Raw genomic sequence first — 20813 nt, 5'->3', positions numbered from 1 at the left:
TGCCTGGCTCTGTGCGACCAATGCCAGTAATGACAACCTCATCATCCTTGGCATCGCCGGTTTGCACTGGGGCCGTTGGCTTATCAGTAGGCTTGGATGGACTGGTGGATTTTTCAATCCGGATGGGGCTTGTGGGCTGGTTGACAGGGCCTGAGGTGTCAATAGGCCTTTCTTCAGCAATAAAATCGTCATCCTGCTATGGTGGATCATTGGGTATATCTTCATGAATAGCCGCTTCAAGATCTGGTGTTTTACCCGGTTCAGGGACGGCGTCCTCCTCGGCCACTTTATCCAGGCGAGCCTTCTTGCTCGGCCTAGGCTTGGCCCTGAAAGGAATAACAAAGTCAAATACAGCATATGTCCCAAGGTGATGTACCAGAAATATTATGATAAATATAGCTTACCCAAGCACCATTTTGAGCGGTGGCAGCTGAGTAGCCGATGACTCGCCAGAGGATGAGTGGGAAGTAACCTGATAATCGGAGTCAGATGGATTAAGAGGTTGACGAAAACAGCCCGCTTTAGGACAAGCACTAACAAGCAAATTAGAGACCTCTGAACGGCGTTTCCGAACCGGACTGTTCGGTAAACCGGCAGAGGTAACTACCTGGCCGTTGTGCCGGGTTATGCGGCGAGCTTCGTGCTGTTGGGTCTTCATAAGAAATTTGGGATCCAAGTAAGCAAGAGGAAGAGAAAATTTAACCTTCCGGTTTGCCTGACGGATTTTTAGTGAAGGCAAAGGGTTTGAATCGGAAGAGAGAGTAATTACCTCTGCAGCATCAGCATGGCTGGCTTCGGCATCATCCTGACAAATATCATCATCAATAAGGCGCATGAAAAATAAGCCAAGTGAGTCAAGCTCTACCTCAAGGTCCTGATTACCCACATCATCATCAGGGGCCGGATCAGAAGATCCAGTGGTTTTCTTCTTATGAGCAGGCCGTTTCACGACTTTAGTCTTTGCCAGGTTGGTCTTTCTGGTTTGTCTGTTCTTTCTGGCTTCTCCTGTGAAAGTTTCTTGCTCCAAAACGGATCATCGCCCTGTTTAAACAGACATTGATATTAAACAATGACCAGATATATCAATAACAGGTTCAGTAAAAAGAAAAATCAAACTCTTATAGCTGGCATTTGTTGGTGGCACAGAAGGGAAGCAGGCCGGTTCGAGCACAGATGTGTTCCGGTTCATTCAGCATTTTATTCACAGCTTCTATGATTTCTTCGTCGGTGAGCTGGATGTTAGCATGTCGCAGTGGGTCATCAACACTGCCAGTATACTCACACATCAAACCGGAGCGCTGACTAAGGGGCAGTATGCTCCACGATATCCAACAGCGAGCGAGATCAACCCCTATTAAACCGTTGGCCATGAAGGCTCTGAGCTTGGACAGTTGAGGAGTGTATTTGCTTCTCTCCTTGGCAGTCAACCTTTGCGGAAAGGGGTGTGTATTGCTAAGCCGCTCCGGACGAAAGCCAGGCAAAGGATTTTCACCAGCAGGGGAGGTGTCTTTGCAATAGAACCATGTTTGATTCCACTCTTTGGGGTGGCTGTGCAGTTTGGCATGAGGGTATGTGACCTCTTTCCTTTTCTGAATCACCACACCACCCAATTCCGTATTGGAACCGTAAGTAAACTCAGTACGACGGTTTAGATGGAAGCAGTCTCTGAACAACTCAACTGTGGGCTCCTCTTGAAAGAACACCTCATAGAGCACTTGGAAGTGACACATGTTTGTAACAGAGTTGGGGCCAGTGTATTGTGGGCGGAGTTGAAAATTGGCCAAAGCATCCCGGTAGAATTTAGAACCGGGCGGCTTAAAGCCCCGGGCTAAGTGATCTACAAAAACGATGACCTCTCCTTCTTGAGGTGTGGGAGGGCATTCTTTGCCAGGGACCCTCCAATGGATGGTGTTTTTGCTGCCTAAAGCGCCGATCAGGACTAAATTGTTCAGTTGAGTCTCTGTGACGCGAGAAGGAAACCAGTTGCACTCATATACTTGCTTGGCCATGATGAAATCTACAAGATAGGTGATTCCGGTTCAAGAATGCATTGATTAAAGTACACTGGTATGTACAATGTTAAACCGGAGACAGCTCTATCTAAACCGGAGGTTTATGAAGCAACAGCATCTGGCGGTTCAACAAGGGGACTAATAGTATATACCGGTTTGGCAATCTTTTCTACAAAGTTAAACCGCCTAGTCTAAACATTGAAACAATCGAGATTGCAGATGAGTAAGTATGCAAAAACAGGTTTCACAAGATTATACTACAGCGTTGGATCTGGAACATGTTCATAAAAGAGATAAAAATTCAAGGCCCAAAAGGAGCAGTGCCGAATCAATGAGCCATCGCTACAGATAAGATCTATGGTCTTAATATGCAAAAGTGAAAACAGAGGGTAAAAACTACTGCTACACAAAAGCAAAGATTCACAGACTCGTCTAAAGATCTAGCATATGAACAAGGAGCAGGCGATGAACACTAGAGATCATGGAAACCCTAGAACAGATCTATAATGAAAAAGATAGAAGACTTACCGGAGCTGAGGAAGACGCGGAAGGTCGCCGCGGTGCTCTGGTACGCTCAGGGTGATGCAGCGGCGGAGCTCCGAAGCTGGGCGACGCGAGGAAGACAAAGCAGAAGGGCACGAAGGGGAAAAAAGAAATGACCCTTTGGTCCTATTTATAAAGAAAGGGACATGTGTCAGACGCGAGAATCAAGGGGACGCGAATTTGGAAACGGAGTTGTCACCTCGATTGTCGCAGATCTATTAAACAAGAAGGTATCATGGATAGTTTCTTTATGGCAGATGACATCACTCCGATTTATAGCAATCAGAGAAGATGACATCACGGCAGTTCACCAAACTACAAGAAGATGTTGAAGATGAAGTTTTTGCTAAAGGATTCACATGAACCTGTTCAAATCAGTCCGGGGCCTAATGTTGGGGATATTACTACTGGGCGTAAACCGGCCTATCTAGGCCGGGTTAACTTCATCAGTAGTTAAGTATGTTAAAGCCCATGAAGGTAGATGGGGGCTTAAAGCCCATGATCGGTTTAAGGCCTGTAGCCGTAAACCGGCGTCGGTATGTAAACTTGTATTGTAAGTTAGGAATAAGTAGAGACCAAACCGAACACGTATATGAGCCGGTGTTGGGACTCTGTAAACCGACGGGCGTCACCCATGTATATAAGGGGACGACCCGGCGGCGGTTCAAGGACAACAGACAACAACTCGAGACTTAGGCGAAGCTTGTTTGCTCCCTAGTCATCGAAACCCCATCAATTCCATCACAACTAGACATAGGCTTTTACCTTCATCGAAGGGGCCGAACTAGTATAAACTCTCTTGCGTCCCTGTGTCCGCTTTAACCCCTTCAAGCTAACCCGTTGCGATGGCTCCACGACTAAGTCCTTTCACGAGGACATCTGCTGTGACAAAACCATGACAATGATCTTTATGATAGAGAGTCTCTTGTTTTGTCACTTTCATATACTAGTGGGAATTTTTCATTATAGAACTTGGCTTGTATATTCCAACAATGGGCTTCCTCAAATTCCCTAGGTCTTCGTGAGCAAGCAAGTTGGATGCACACCCACTTAGTTTCTTTTGTTGAGCTTTCATACATTTATAGCTCTAGTGCATCCGTTGCATGGCAATCCCTACTCCTTGCATTGACATCAATTGATGGGCATCTCCCTAGCCCGTTGATTAGCCGCGTCGATGTGAGACTTTCTCCTTTTTTGTCTTCTCCACAGAATCCCCATCATTATATTCTATTCCACCCATAGTGCTATATCCATGGCTCACGCTCCTCTATTGCGTGAAAATTGAAAAAGTTTGAGATTACTAAAGTATGAAACAATTGCTTGGCTTGTCATCGGGGTTGTGCAAGATGAGAGCATTCTTGTGTGACGAAAATGGAGCATGACTAGACTATATGATTTTGTAGGGATAAACTTTCTTTTGCCATGTTATTTTTAGAAGACATGATTGCTTAGTTAGTATGCTTGAAGTATTATTATTTTTATGTCAATATTAAACTTTTTCCTTGAATATTTCGGATCTAAACATTCATGCCACAATAAAGAAAACTACATTGAGAATTATGCTAGGTAGCACTCCACATCAAAAATTCTGTTTTTATCATTTACCTACTCGAGGACGAGCGGGAATTAAGCTTGGGGATGCTTGATACGTCTCCAACGTATCTATAATTTTTTATTGTTCCATGCTATTATATTATCTATTTTGGATGTTTAATGGGATTTATTATACACATTTATATTATTTTTGGGACTAACCTACTAACCCAAGGCCTAGTGCAAATTGCTGTTTTTTTGCCTATTTTAGTGTTCCGCAAAAAAAGAATATCAATCGGAATGAAACCTTCGGGAGAATTATTTTTGGAACTAACGTGATCCGGGGGACTTGGAGTGGACGTCAAGAAAGAAGCTAGGCGGCCACGAGGCAGGGAGGCGTGCCTGCCCCCCGGGCGCGCCCCCACCCTCGTGGGCCCCTCGCAGCTCCACCGACCTACTTCTTCCTCCTATATATATCCATATACCCCGAAACCCTATTTCCACCGCCGCAACCTTCTCTACCCAAGAGATCCCATCTTGGGGCCTTTTCCGGAGCTCCGCCGGAGGGGGAATCGATCACGAAGGGCTTCTACATCAACACCATAGCCTCTCCGACGATGTGTGAGTAGTTTACCTGTAACACCCACAATGCGGCTATATCTCCCACGTGTCGGGGCATGACTTAGAGGCATAGCTGCATGGTAGGTTTGTCGCAAGAGGGGTAATCTTCACACAATCCCATGTACTAAATAGAAAGGGATAAAGAGTTGGCTTACAATCGCCACTTCACACAAATACAGGTTAAACATACATCATCCAGAATACAATCAAGGTCCGACTACGGAACCAAAATAAAACAAGATAACCCCAAATGCTAGATCCCTGATCGTCCCAACTGGGCTCCACTACTGATCAACAGGACACGAAACAACACAGCGATCAAGATCTTCATCAAGCTCCCACTTGAGCTCGGTTGCGTCACCTGCACCGGTATCATCGGCACCTGCAACTGTTTGTAAGTATCTGTGAGTCACGAGGACTCGGCAATCTCACACCCACGAGATCAAGACTATTTAAGCTTATGGGTAGGGTAAGGTAAGGAGGTGGAGCTGCAGCAAGCACTAAGCATATATGGTGGCTATCATACACAAATGAGCGCGAGAAAATAAGCAACGCAACGGTCGTGAACTAGAAGTGATCAAGAAGTGATCATGAAACTACTTACATTCAAGCATAACACAAGAACCGTGTTCACTTCCCGGACTCCGCCGGAAAGAGACAATCACGGCTACACACGCGGTTGATTCATTTTAATTAAGTTAAGTGTCAAGTTCTCTACAACCGGATATTAACAAATTCCCATCTGCCCATAACCGCGGGCACGGCTTTCGAAAGTTCAAAACCCTGCAGGGGTGTCCCAACTTAGCCCATCACAAGCTCTCACGGTCAACGAAGGATATTCCTTCTCCCAGGAAGACTCGATCAGACTCGGAATCCCGGTTACAAGACATTTCGACAATGGTAAAACAAGACCAGCAAAGCCGCCCGGATGTGTCGACAAATCCTGATAGGAGTTGCACATATCTCGTTCTCAGGGCAGACCGGATGAGCCAGACGTCGGGTTAGCATAGACCCTGGTTGCCCAGGGGCGTCGGACATCGCTCAGGTTGGACCAACACTTAGGGAAGCACTGGCCCGGGGGGTTAAAATAAAGATGACCCTTGGGCTCCGGAAACCCAAGGGAAAAAGGCTTAGGTTGTTAGGCAAATGTAAAACCAAGGTTGGGCCTTGCTGGAGGAGTTTTATTCAAATCAAACTGTCAAGGGGTTCCCATAACACCCAACCGCGTAAGGAACGCAAAATCAAGGAACATAACACCGGTATGACGGAAACTAGGGCGGCAAGAGTGGAACAAAACACCAGGCATAAGGCCGAGCCTTCCACCCTTTACCAAGTATATAGGTGCATTAAAGTAAATAAGAGATAATAATGATATCCCAACAATATCCATGTTCCAACAAGGAACAAACTTCAACTTCACCTGCAACTAGCAACGCTATAAGAGGGGTTGAGCAAAGCGGTAACATAGCCAAACAATGGTTTGCTAGGAAAGGTGGGTTAGAGGCTTGACATGGCAATATGGGAGGCATGATATAGCAAGTGGTAGGTATCACGACATAGCAATAGAGCGAACAACTAGCAAGCAAAGATAGAAGTGATTTCGAGGGTATGGTCATCTTGCCTGAGATCCCACAAGGAAGAAGAACGAGTCCATGAAGAAGACAAACGGACGAAGTCAAACGAATCCTCACAACTCCAGAACGGAACCGAAGCTAACGAGGGAAGCAACCCGGAAAGAAGCAAACAACATAGTAAACAACCATCACATAAACATGGCATGATGCACAACCAAGTATGATGCATGTCCGGTTTAATGAAGCATGGCATGCAAAGTGCACAAACAATCCTACAAATCAAGTGGAGCTCAATACGCAACTCTGTTGCATATTGACGAAACACCACGTGACTTATTTAGTTCGATCTTGTTTATGTACCAAACAATATTAAATGTTGATTAACATGGCAAGAGGTGAAGCATATGAAATCTACCTATCTAGACAAGTTTAAATGAGGCCGGAACAACAAACAACAATTCCGGAAAATCCCCATGTGCATATTATGAATTTGGTACTGTTCTGCCCTAAAACATATGTTAGAGTTGTTAAACATGCAAATTAAGTACACCATGTTAAACTATGCATTTTTCTACCCCATTTACATATAAAGTTTGTTAAGTTTGGAGCTACGGTTATTTAGTTATGAAATAAATCATTTTAACATGGCATTTGAGCAAATTTAAACAAAAAACAATTTAAACATTTTTAACATGGATGACAGTGGTATATTATGAAACTAGGCAAAATTCTAAGCAAGTTACATATATAAAACATTTTAATATGATGCACGGTTGATAAGTTATTAAATGCATGAACACTAGGGACCTTTATGTAAAAAGGCGTTCTCTGGAATAATTACTAAAGCCGTCCAGACGAAAAAACATTACAGGAGCTGAATCCGCAATAGGTCAATGGGCTAGCGGGGCTACTGGTTGCTCACCATGGCCGCGACTTGGAGTGGGCGCGGTCACGCGAGCGCTGGGTCAACGCGAGCGCTCGAGTCAGAGCGGCTCGATGCAGAAGAGTCGTCGCTCGTCTCCCTCGCTCGAACAGAGGGAGGCGGCGCTGGGGACTTGCGGAGGGGCCAGCAGGCGCGGGAAGCGACAGGTCGGCGAGGTGGCGAGCGGATCCTGGCGGTGCCGCGCCGAACAGAGGCCGATGGAGGCGGATCCGGTGACGGCTTGAGGTTGGTGCGGCCATGGCAGTAGAGGGAGAGCTTCGTCCGTTTCCTGACAAAGAAGAAAACAAACAGGAAAGGGAGGGAGATTAGAGGAGGAAGGAGGGAGCAACGAGAGAAAAGAAAGAGCAAAGGGAAGGGCAACACTCATCTGTTTGCTCCGGCGAGATGTAGCTTGCTCAGGGTGGAGCAGGGGCGCTTGTGCGACTGTGGTTGGAGGGAGACAGAGAAGCCAAGCCTCGGCGGCGCGACGGACAGACGAGGATGGCGGGGTTGAGTGGACGCGCGCACAGGAGGAGAGGAGGAGGGCGACGACGATGTTGCTGTTGTTGTCGCCGGCGGCGGCGAGCTTCAGCTCGAGGAGGCAAATGGGGTCACGGCAACGAGAGGCTGCAGGAGACTGCAAGGACGGTGGGCGTCGGGCAAGGGAGGAAGAGGCGAGGCCTTGGCACGGGCGCGCTGGGCCGCGGGCACAAGGAAGCTTCAGATCGGGAGCTCCTCTCTCGATCGGATTTGGAGGAGGAGGCACTGGCAAGGTGGATCGAGTGCTCGAGGTCGGGGAGAAAGATCTCGGGCTCCTGTTGGTAGGTGGAGGAAAACGAGGAGAAGGGGGTCCCGAGGTGGATCGAGACCGGGCGGCGGTGGCGATGGGGACAAACCTCCTAGAAATTAGGGTTGGGTTGATTTGGTAGGTGGTGGTCTTATATATAGCGAGTGTATTTTTGGATAGGGGCATTTGGTCCTTCCGATCTTAATCTTAAGGTCCTGGATAAATAGGCTAGGGTGTCCAAATAACAAAACGGAGACGTAATGTAGATGTTTGGGGATGATCCGAATCCAACGGTGATGACTGCCCGGGTCGGGTTCGGGGAAGTTTCGGACGCGCACGAGAGGTCTATGCACGGCGCAAAGAGGGGTAGGTTGGGCCTAGGTGGACTGTGGAGAGTGGGTTGTTCTGAGAGAAGAGGGGAGAGATGCATGCCCGACACTGTTTCCGGAGACCGAAAACGTCCGATGAAAAGACCGGCTATACTGCCGCTATAGTTATCTGTTGGGGCGTCAAACGGACTCCGAATGCGATGAAACTTGGCAGGCGGCCTACCTACACTATAATAAGACCGCACGCCAACTTTCAACCCATTACGAGAACATTTTCCGACCACTTATAAAATAATATTCGGACGTGCCGTGGGCGCGTGCGAGTGTGTCTGGGCTCAGAACGGACAACGGAAGGAACTGGGAGACCCGGACAAATGCAAGTTTTGAAAACATGATGATGCATTGCACATGATGACATGACAAGATGCAACACGCAAGAGAATGACATGGCAACTACAGCGAACAACTGGGAGACACCTAGCGCATCGGTCTCGGGGTGTCACATTACCATAGACCTTCGGGTCCATAGTTATTAGCTAGATGGCTTCTTCTCTCTCTTTGGATCTCAATAAAGTTCTCCTCGATCTTCTTGGAGATCTATTTGATTTAATTCTTTTTGTGGTGTGTTTGTCGAGATCCGATGAATTGTGGGTTTATGATCAAGTTTATCTATGAACAATATTTGATTCTTCTCTGAAATCTTTTATGTGTGATTTGTTATCTTTGCATGTCTCTTTGAATTATCAGTTTGCTTTGGCCTACTAGATTGATTTTTCTTACAATGGGAGAAGTGCTTAGCTTTGGGTTCAATCTTGCGGTGTCTTTTCCCAGTGACAGCAGGGGCAGCAAGGCACGTATTGTATTGTTGCCATCAAGGATAAAAAGATGGGGTTTATATCATATTGCTTGAGTTTATGCCTCTACATCATGTCATCTTGCCTAATGCGTTACTCTGTTCTTATGAACTTAATACTCTAGATGCATGCTGGATAGCGGTCGATGTGTGGAGTAATAGTAGTAGATGCAGAATCATTCCGGTCTACTTGTCGCGGACGTGATGCCTATATACATGATCATGCCTAGATATTCTCATAACTATGCACTTTTCTATCAATTTCTCGACAGTAATTTGTTCACCCACCGTAATACTTATGCTATCTTGAGAGAAGCCACTAGTGAAACCTATGCCCCCCGGGTCTATCTTTTATCATATAAGTTTCCAAACTATTTTATTTTGCAATATTTACTTTCAATCTATATCATAAAAATACCAAAAATATTTATCTTATTATCTCTATCAGATCTCACTCTCGTAAGTGACCGTGAAGGGATTGACAACCCCTTTATCATGTTGGTTGCGAGGTTCTTATTTGTTTGTGTAGGTACGAGGGACTTGCGTGTAGTCTCCTACTGGATTGATACCTTGGTTCTCAAAAACTGAGGGAAATACTTACGCTACTTTGCTGCATCTCCCTTTCCTCTTCAAGGGAAAACCAACGCAGTGCTCAAGAGGTAGCACTTAGTGATATTGCTCCAAAACTCTCAGCCACTTTCTCCATCCAAATATGTCAAAATCCTAAACTCCAACTCGGCCCCACCGATTTTTTCTATCCGGTGCCACCGAGTTCATATGACATAGCCATAGCCAGAAACCCTAACAGTTCGGTCTCACCAATACGGATCTCGGTCTACCAAGATGGCCTTGCCAACACTCTGTGTCTTGTTGCATTTATTTTGGTCTCGCCGAGTTATACAATCGGTCTCACCGGGTTGGCTTGACAGATTATCTGTTTTCTTATTGCTTCTCTTCGGTCTCATCAAGTTGATGCAATCGGTGCCATCGAGATGATGTTTGCCCTAAGCCCTAGCACATCGGTCCCACCAAGTTGTTCCAATCGGTCCCACTGAGATTCCTAACGTTCACATTTTTTAACAGATCGGTGCCATCGAGTTTAGCTAGTCGGTCCCACTGAGACGAGTCAAATGTGTGTAACGGTTGGATTTTGTGTGGAGGCTATATATACCCCTCCACCCCCTTCTCCATTTATGAGAGAGCCATCAGAACGTGCCTACACTTCCACCATACATTTTCTGAGAGAGAACCACCTACTCATGTGTTGAGAGCAATATATTCCAATCCTACCACAATAATCTTGATTTCTAGCCTTCCCGAGGTTGTTTTCGACTCAAATCACCTTTCCACCATAGCCAAATCTGAGAGATAGAGAGAGTTGAGTGTTGGGGAGACTATCATTTGAAGCACAAGAGCAAGGAGTTCATCATCAACACATCATCTATTAGCTTTTGGAGAGTGGTGTCTCCTAGATTGGTTAGGTGTCGCTTGGGAGAGCCTCCGTCAAGATGTGGAGTTGAACCAAGAAGTTTGTAAGGGCAAGGAGATCGCCTACTTCGTGAAGATCTACCCGACTGAGGCAAGTCCTTCGTGGGCGATGGCCATGGTGGGATAGACAAGGTTGCTTCTTCATGGGCCCTTCATGGGTGGAGCCCTTCATGGACTCGCGCAGCCGTTACCCTTCATGGGTTGAAGTCTCCATCAACGTGGACGTACGATAGCACCACCTATCGAAACCATGCCAAAAATCTACATGTCTCTAGTACGTTTGCAAACTCCAATCCCATCCCTTTAATTTCTTGCAACTTGCATGCTTTACTCTTTCAGCTGCATATACTCTTGTCATGCTTGCTTGAAATGTATTGAGAGTGCTTTAACTTGTGGTAAACTCAACCTTAACTTGAAGAAATTAAAAACTTTCACTTTCACTTGTTAAGGGTCTAATCACCCCCCCCCTCTAGACCCTTCTTCTAGATCCTTTCAAAACCTAACCTTTATAAGAAGGGAAGGGGCATGTCATTAATCCCTAAACCATCTAATCTAACATCTCCTTTACTTGTTATCTCCACCAAAAAGCTTTGTAGTTGCAGAAAACAATCACGGTCACCGCCATGAACAACAAGAACTCATCCACCTATGCTCGCATCATCCCCTTCCCCAACTTGGATGATGTTGTGCCCTCGGGATGGGAATAGTTGAGGAAGCTAAGCCTCAAGGAAGAACCGTGTCCTAATAAGAAAGACCTTGATGCAAAAGTCGAGGCAGTGGAGATCAAGCAGGAGAAATAAGCAAAAGAAGGGGATGACGACACCACTCCAGATGAGTATCCTCCTAATCCCTACCAATTCAATATCCATGGATCTATTTCATTATTTCCTTTAGGCCCCCTCAATTTGAGTGGGGAAAGGAACCACCCACCCCCAGAGGAGATGAAGGAGAAGATCAGGGAATTGGAGAAGGTTTCGAAGGCTTGTGTGAATGATTGGAGCTGGGATTGACTCTTCCTGGTTGATGAGTAAAGATTTGGAAGCAAGGACCGATGGTCTTCTTCACAAGATCGGGCTTATGATTGACGCTCTTAATCAAAACACTGCACAACTTGAGTTTTTGGCCCAGGTTATAGATGATCAGCAAGCCGTGATCGAGGAGATGAGGAAGCATTTCAGGATCATCTTTGTTGCCTGCCAGGATACCCAGGAGTGAGCATATAACGCATAGTGTCGGGATCTCCCCGGCTTGATTATAAGCTTGGGGGAGATTCACGTGCACCTTGTATCTTTATCTTTTCTGCATTATTTTTCTGCAAGATTAGGCTAGAAGTTTTTATCTTCAATAAGGTTGGAATACAAATTTTCCTTTTGAATAAGGGATGACCCTATCCGATGATTATATGGATATCATGATGTGTGAGGTCATTACTGCTTACTTGAGAATGTATGTGATGAGTGTTGTGATTTAAATAGTAGCACATAATTACTTGCATGATTATTATAAGTACTCCACATTGCAATTGTTAAATTTTTGAAAAGAGATGAAATAACTATATATGCTAGCTCATTGAAGGTTCAACTTACAAAAGGGAAAGCTGAGAAATTAATCCTCTTAAAGATATAAAATAAGTCTTTTTGAGATTCATATTCGGCTTGCATGTCATACAAAGAGTGAAATGAGCCTTCAACATGTCTCAATGAAAGGTGACTAAATCACTTAAAGAATATGGAATCTCCAAAAGAAAAAGAGGAAAAGAATATCTGCTTGCCCGGTTGAAACAACGATGAACTAGGGTATGAAGTTGTTACCTGTCCACAACAAAATTGAGTGACAAAATGTGGATGCCTGCATGACCATTTTCGTAGTAAGGATGAGCTACCATTTGTCATAAACCTTTTATTCTTAATTGTTCCTTTAAAACAGTGATGGACTCATGTTTTTTTCATATCCGTATCTCATAAAAACAAGGTTGACCTTGTTCTTTACAAGCTACAGTACTTGCCCGGGGATGAGCAAGACTTAAGCGTTGGGGAGTTGTCGAGTCCAATTTATGTGCCTACTTGGTAGGCTTTGTGAAATTTTACCGTGTTCACGCACCTCTTTTTGTTGATAATCCGTCAGGTAACGTCTTTTGGACCAATCATCATTTGATGGAAGAAATTATTGGAAATGTTAGTGGAATCACGTATATAAGGTGATAATATCCTACCATAAAAGAACCAAGCAAGAAGGCCAAAAAAACCATCGCCGCGCTTCCAGGGCAAAAGATGGTGTTCCATATGACTGCGTGCGCCCGTATGAGCGGTCGTATGGTGTGCAACCGCCACCACCAGATCGACTATTTCCACCCCGTCGGATCATGGATCAGACGCCCAGAGACACTAAAAACTCATCCAGAAGGCAGAACCCTAGCCTCCAGAGGAGGGATTGACAAGGAGAATAAGATGATCCTTCCCACCAAGGGGGACAACATCATCACCACTATCATCATCATCATCCACTCCATCATCATCATCGTCCACATCCTTATCATCTGCAACATCAAAAACCCTAGTGGATCCTTTGGTGTATCATTTGAATCATTGCAAGTTCTTGTTTCACTAAGATCCAATCTGGAGGCTTATTCTGGAGCTCTGTCTGAGGGGGAATCCATTGTCGGAGTCTTGTTCATCAACCTTGATGTCTCCATGATGATGTGTGAGTAGTTTAATTAGGACCCGAGGATCCATAGTAGTAGCCAGATGGCTTTCTCCCTCTCTTTTGGATCTTTAATACCATGTTCCCTTGAGCTTCCTCACATGATCGAGATTAATTTGATGTAGTCTATGGTGTGTTTGTTGGGATATGCTGAATTATCACTTTATGATCATATTGTTCATTGAAATCAATTAAATCTTTTGAGGTTTTATTGTTGTATAATTAATTTGATTTGCATGCTCTTCGATCTATTTATCTTCTTTGGCAAGTTTGATGGGTTTTTCTTCAGAGGGAGTGGTACTTTGTAGTAGGTTCAATTTTGCGGTGATCTAACCCAGTGACAATAAGGGCTAAGACACGTGTTGTATTGTTGTCGCAAAGGGTAAAATGATGGGGGTTTGTCATATTTCTACATCATGTCATCTTGCTTATTGTGATACTCTATTTCTTCTTTCTTGCAAACTTAATACCTTGAGATGCATGCTGGATAGCGCTTTTGGTGTGGACTATTAGTAGTAAATGCAGTTGGATTAATGGTCGACTTATCATAGACATAATGCCTATATGAGATTATACCATGAATGATCATAGTCATAAATATAAATATTGCAATTTAATCGCTGCCCAACTATAACTTTTTACCATGCCATTTGCCTGTTTTTCAAAGAGATGTCACTAATGAACCTATGCCCCTTTGATCTATTCTTTATTATTGAATTCTTCTACACAATTTCTACTATGTTATCATGTTACATTGCTATTAACTATCTCTATCACTGGCAGTTTAATCTTACAACTAGCAAGACAAGGGGATTGACAACCCTCTTGCCGTGTTGGGGTTCAAGTGTGTTTGTGTTGTGTGTGTAGGTGCTACTTACTTTTTTAGTTTGAGGGATTCCTACTGGATTGATAACATTGGTTCTCTAACCGAGGGAAATATGTGCTACCGTTCTGTTGTACCTTTACACTTGAGGGAATTCCAACAACTTTTGCAAGAGCAAGCAGGCCGGCCGACCGCCACATTTTAATTGCAATCTAACAACCTAACCCGTCAGTGTTCCACTAAGTTAGGAGAACACTCTGCGCAGCCGAACGAAGGGAGTGATACATTTTGAGCGGACATAGCCGGCATGCCCCAGCGCGGCCGCGACCTGCTCCCCCCTTGTGGACCAACTCTCCGGCCGCGTTCTGCCCTTCATCGCACTCCGGGACCCAGCGGGGGCTGCAGAGGACCCATTGGCGGGGTTCGTGGACCGGATCTCGGGCCGCATCTTCCCCTGCGTTGCTTTGATTGCGGTGGAGGCAGATGCTGCCAACAGGGTAAGAGCTGATTTTCTTCCACCTTCCTCTTCCGGGCGTCTGGCCATCTCGCAGCCGGCGTGCACAGGCCCCTCCAATTCCTCCTCCTGGGCTGTGGTGGCCGCTCATGGCAGGCCTACTCTACGGTCCATTATTGCCGCCCATGCCGTGGCGATTCACTCTGTGCCAGCCGCGGATGCTGGCCAGGCACGCGTGCCTGCGGCCCGTCTGTATGGTGATCCTCGTGCTACGGAGGCGGCTGACCACGCCATTACTCGGGAGGAGGAGGGCGGTCTGGAGTGGGAGGTCACTGCCTCTCGGCGCGCGCGGCGTCTGGCTCGACACCAGGCGGCTCGCTTCCCACAATGGACAAAGGATCCGGTGCATCGCCAGGATCACAAGAATCGTGCCCGTACTGTGGCTGCCCAGGCATTCAAGCTTCGTTTCGGCAATTGCTGCTACAGATGCCTTGCTCCTCGCCACAAATCCTTTGAATGTCGTGATCCGCAAATCTGCTACACTTGCAAAAGGCCGGGGCATCTTGAACGCTCTTGTCCAGTTCATCTCGCCAAGAAAAAAGGCATAGCCATCAGCGCCTCCCCCGCTCCAGACTCACCGCCCGCTCGCTTGCTTGCCCCGCAACTCCAGCCACCCGCTGCACATACAGCCGCACTAGTGCCCCAGCCGTGTCCTGCTCCCCGCCATGCTTGGGCTGCGCCTGTGCCCGCGACCACTGCCCCTCCTGCCGCCCCATCGCCCCCTCCGCGCGTTGCTCCCCTTAGGCCTGTGGCGGCGCCCACTATGGACTATGTGCCAGGTGCGGCTGCGAGGCGGCCGGCCATGTCAAGTTGCACGGTGGTCAGCACGCCGGCGATGGAAGATGAGGCGTACCAGCTGAGGACCCTCTCGCTGTTGCTCACTGCTATGAGCGACTGCTCGGGCATCACGCTAGACATGGTGGCGAGGGTGGTGGAGCGGGACCACCGTTTCCGTGATGGAGATGTGGTGGTCGCGCCCTGCTTCCCCGAGGACTTCATCATCACCCTGCCGGAGCACGTCCAGCGCGATCTGGTATATGAGCGCCGCATCATCGAGGTCGTCGGGGTCAAGTTTCGGCTCCGGCCATGGTTCCCTCCACCAGGGGGCAATAAAGTGTGGCGTTTCTACTGCCGCGTCGCCATTGACCGTCTACCGCTTAACTCGTGGGATTGGGACAACGTACGGGAGGTGATCGGCAAGGACTGTAGGCTGGACCTCATCGAGCGGCAGTCTACAACCAAGAGGAACATGTCTGCATTGTTTGCTTGGCTCTGGACTTGGAACCCAGACATGATTCCCCGTGCGTCGGACTTCAATGTGCTTCATCGACCTGATATCGTGCGACCGCGAGATTCACTGCCGGAGGGTGTACCGGCAGAGGAGGGGAAGGAAGGACCCCACTTCCCGGTGCTAATCCACCTCGACATCGTCAAGGACTACACGCCTCTGTCGCCATCCGCAAGCCCGGTGATAGGGGGCATGAATGGCCCCGTACCTACAACTTCAAGGACTGGCGGATGGGCGTGAAGGATGGAGAGGGCCAGACAAGAGCGGCATCAACGGCAAGCTCCTACCACAATGGTAGGCCAAGGGACGATGACCAAGATGATGGCTTCGGAGGTGGTCACAGGAAGCGCGGCAAGAGAGGAGGTGTGCACAGGCGGTTCTGGAAGGGAATGCGCGATTAGGCTCATTGCCGGGACACTGCTGCTTATGCGCCGGCGCCGCGGGGAAGTCGCCGCCACGGGGAGGGCCAGAGTAGCGTCGCTGGGGCGCCGCCATATGCTGGTTTGCGGGCCGAAGATAGGGCAGAAAATTCGGCGACATCTTTGCGGCCACAGAGTGCAGCAGCTCGGGAAAGGGTCTCTGTCACCCCAGCATTGCAGGAGGTACATGGGGAGACTGCTATCAGTTCAAGGGAACAGACCGACCAGCAGCACTTAGTTGATGAGCCGAGTGACACCCAGAGCCTGCTGCGTTGTCGGGTGGACAGTTGATGCCACCTCAGGAGTTGTCGAAGAGTGCAAGAGTGAACTCCATCATTGCGGTAGAGGAGGGTACCAGGGACATGCAAGGTTGGAGCACCGCTACTGACCTTGATGGGCTGATGCAGCTCTACTCGCCACCCCATCTGCAGCAGTCCACCATGCCGCAGCAGTTCATGCAGCAGCAAGAGTGCGGTACATGGACCGGCTATGCTGCTGATGCTCCATACATCATCACAAGCACAAGAGGGACCCCATTCTTTGCCTTCAGCCGCAGCAGCTCGGAGCTGCCCCCTCTGCCTCCTGCTCTGGACACTTATGTCCCAACAGGCTGGGACCTACCGTCGATGGAAGCACCCCCGTGAGCTGGGGCCTGCCTATGGGTCCGTGTTGGCTGCCTAGTTGGGCCGCAGCCCAAACATCCATGCCTCGGCTGAACCCAAGTTGGGCCTCTGGCCCGGAGGTGGTGTATGGGTCGGGCGCAGTGTACAGCTCACAGCGCTCACACTTGGAGGCCCAAGACCTGACCTGGCCCAGCTGGGATACAGAGGCCATGGGCCTACAGTCTGTTGAGGAGCAGCGTGTTAGGCGAGCATTGGCGGAAGCGAACCTGTCCGGGCCTGGACTGCTTTCTGCAATCACAGAAAGAGTTGCTGAACTGCATCTGGACGAGCAGCGTCAGTTTATTGGCAAGATTGCAGCCCTTTTGTTGTCCTCTTCAATTTTGGGCGCCCTCCTGCTGCTCCTACACCACCCCGCAAGCTGAAGCAACGCCTTCTTGGAGTAGTCAAGGCTTCACGTCAGAGTTCCAGGTTGCAGAGGCTGAAATCCAACTTATCGTCTTCAAGGCGATCACAAGCAACGATCAGTGTCGAGCTGGGTTTCATCAAACGCCCCGAGGATTTCAACAACGACACATTGTTAGCATACCTTCAGTTCTTCCGTGTGCCTATGCCACCGGAGAACGTGGCCAAGCTGGCAGAAATTGCCGGCCTATCATCCCCGGCACAGCTGCAGCTACCGGATGCCGAGCTGCAGGCGATTTTGGAGGAACTTGCGGGTCGGACGGCCTGAGCCTCTGCTGATCCTGTCTGCATTGATGCTCTCTAGTTTCCAATGATTTTTCATCCTCTGAACATCATGTCCCGTGTCATTCAGGCGCCATGTGGTTGCCTTGTTTCCTGCTTATTGGCGCCATGTGGCTGCCTTGTATCCTGCTTATTGGCGCCAAATGGCTGCCTTGTATCCTGTTTATTCAGTTTTTTCACACCCAGACCTAGACCTATTCCTGTGGCTGTTTCAGTTTCCTATGAATATCTCACTTTCCATTGCTAGTTGGAATGTGCGGGGCTTGAACAGTGGAGCAAGGAGGGTTGCAGTTTGCGCCATGCTTGATCAACTTTCGTGCTCTATAATATGTTTGCAGGAGTCCAAGCTTGCTACCGTCGCACATGCCGATATTGTAGAAATTCTGGGTCCCGTTTTTGATCAGCACGTTGTGCTTCCTGCAGATGGCACCCGTGGGGGTGTGATACTTGGTTGGCGCACGGATCATTTCTGTGCGTCTGCGATCGTTGTGCGTAGGTTCTCCATTACGGCTACGTTCACTCTATCTGATATATCTGGTCGGACGATGCCCTGGTCGCTTACTACGGTCTATGGGCCGCATGATTATGACCGCAAGCAGGCTTTCTTGAGTGAGCTTGCAGAGATCCACAACTCCATACTTGGGCCATGGCTAGTTATAGGCGATTTTAACCTGATTACTGACCCAAGGGATAAGAACAATGATAGGATCTACCGCCGTTGGATGAACAAGTTCCGCCGCACTCTGAATAGATCGAGTCTCCATGAGTTACCTTTGATCGGCAGGAGGTACACATGGAGCAATGAGCAACACTCCCCAACGCTTGTAAGACTGGATCGTGCCTTCTGCAACATTGATTGGGAGCTCATGTTCCCGTCCGCCAAGCTGCTGCCTCAAGCTTCGTCGGTCTCGGATCACTACCCGCTATTACTACGGAACGATGAGATAGTCAAAACAAACCGACGTTTCAGATTCGAAGCCTATTGGCAATACATCGAAGGGTTCAATGCGATAGTTCAGCAATCGTGGACTAGACCGGCCGAAAATAGATGTCCACTCACCAGATTCAACCACAAGTTGTGGCGCCTTAGCAAGGACTTGCGTGCCTGGAGCAAGTCCATCATAGGGGACATTCAGATGCAACTTCATGTGGCCAATGAAATTGTCTTGCAATTGGACACAGCGCAGGATTTCCGAGCCCTCTCGGCGGACGAGCGTGTGCTGCGTTCCAAGCTCAAATCTAGATCGTTGGGACTAGCCGTTCTGCTCAAGATCAAGCTTAGACGGCGAAGCCGTGTGCTCTGGCTCAAAGCTGGCGATGCTAACACACGGTTATTCCAACGAAAAGCGAATGCCAGGCACAATCGCAACACAATTCACGTCCTGAACGGCCCTTCAGGCCCGGTCTCCAACACGGCGTCTATGACGGAAATGGCACAAGAACACTTCACTGACATTTTTGGCACCAAGGAGCACACTTCCTCTGCCCTAGTCTGGGATGAACTTGGGCTTGAGCAAATTGACCTCTCGGACCTTGAGGGCCTTTTTACTATGGACGAGGTCAAGACAACCATAGACGCCATGCCTTCAGACAAAGCGCCTGGCCCGGATGGATTCTCTAGTGGCTTTTACAAGTGCTGTTGGGAGATAATTAAGGACGATATGCTCGCCGCCCTACACCAACTGCACCAACTGGAAAGTAGGGGCCTTGCCCGCATTAACAAGGCATTCATCGTGCTCATCCCAAAGAAGCATGGCCCTGAAACCCTCTCGGATTTCCGGCCGATCTCATTGATACACAGCCTTGTAAATTTTTTCACAAAGCTGCTTGCTACGCGTCTCGCTCCGAAGCTGTCGGAGTTGGTCCATCATTGCCAGAGTGCATTCATAAAAAGATGAAGCATCCAGGAGAATTTTCTTTATGTGCATAACACAGCCCGATACCTCCATAGGACGCAGAAACCGGCCATTCTTCTTAAATTGGACATCGCGAAGGCCTTTGACTCCATCTCTTGGACATATATTCTTGACATGCTGCAAGCTAGAGGTTTTGGCCAACGGTGGCGAGATTGGATCGCTATGCTTCTCCGCACCTCCTCGTCACGTATACTTATCAACGGCCAGCAGTCGGAGGATGTGCAGCACCGGCGAGGGCTAAGGCAAGGGGACTCGCTCTCTCCTTTCCTATTCATCTTAGCTATGGACCCTCTTTAGAGGATCATGAGCCTAGCCACGGAGGAGGGAATGCTCTCAAAATTGCCTGGGCGTAGGAACCTAATGTGATGCTCCTTCTATGCTGATGATGTCGCACTGTTCATGAACCCGACACAGCGTGACGCACAAATGACCAAGCTGCTGCTCAGCTGCTTTGCGGACGTCTCCGGGCTGCACACAAACACCAGCAAGAGTCTGGCACTGCCCATACGCTGCACAGCTCTTGACTTGCCTAGGATCCTTGGCCCTCTTGGCATCCCATCGAAGGTCTTTCCGACCACTTACCTTGGTATGCCTCTCTCGTTGCGCAATCTGACTAAGGTCGACTTGGATCCACTGTTGTCTAAATTCGAGAAGAGGTTGTCCTTCTGGAAAGGAGGGCTCATGGCCAAGAGCGGTCGTCTTGTGCTGCTCAAGTCAAATCTTACAGCCTTGGCTATTTACATGATGACGGTGCATCGCCTGCCCGACTGGGTGCTCAAGCGCATGATTCAACTATGTCGAGCCTGGCTATGGAATGGAGAAAGTGTCTGCAACGGTGGTCAATGCAGAGTTGCTTGGAGCCTACTTTGTAGGCTGAAACAGTTGGGAGGGTTGGGGGTTTTGGACTTCCGTAAATTTGGCATGGCCTTGCGGCTTAGGTGGATGTGGATGGCCTGGCAAGAACCATCTCGGCCATGGGTGAAAGGACCATTGCCATGCGACGATACCGAGAGAATGCTCTTCTCGATGGCCACCCACATTACTCTAGGGGATGGCGCTTTGACGAGTTTTTGGCACGACCGATGGCTTAACGGTCAGTGCCCCAAGGTGGTTGCCCCGACACT

At 48.3% G+C, this 20813-nt stretch overlaps 1 pseudogene; it reads left to right on the top strand.

Annotated features, from left to right (window-relative positions):
* The first annotated feature begins 14493 nt into the window (after nt 1–14493).
* Nucleotides 14494–16697, top strand: LOC147965675 (uncharacterized; annotated as a pseudogene).
* The last annotated feature ends 4116 nt before the right edge of the window (nt 16698–20813 follow it).

The sequence above is a fragment of the Triticum urartu genome, chromosome 6A, assembly GCF_056163025.1.
Source record: "Triticum urartu cultivar PI428250 chromosome 6A, HENAU_Tu73, whole genome shotgun sequence".
Classification (NCBI taxonomy): domain Eukaryota; kingdom Viridiplantae; phylum Streptophyta; class Magnoliopsida; order Poales; family Poaceae; genus Triticum; species Triticum urartu.
The sequence above is the reverse complement of the archived record's forward strand: the minus strand, read 5'-3'. Positions and strand labels throughout refer to the sequence as shown.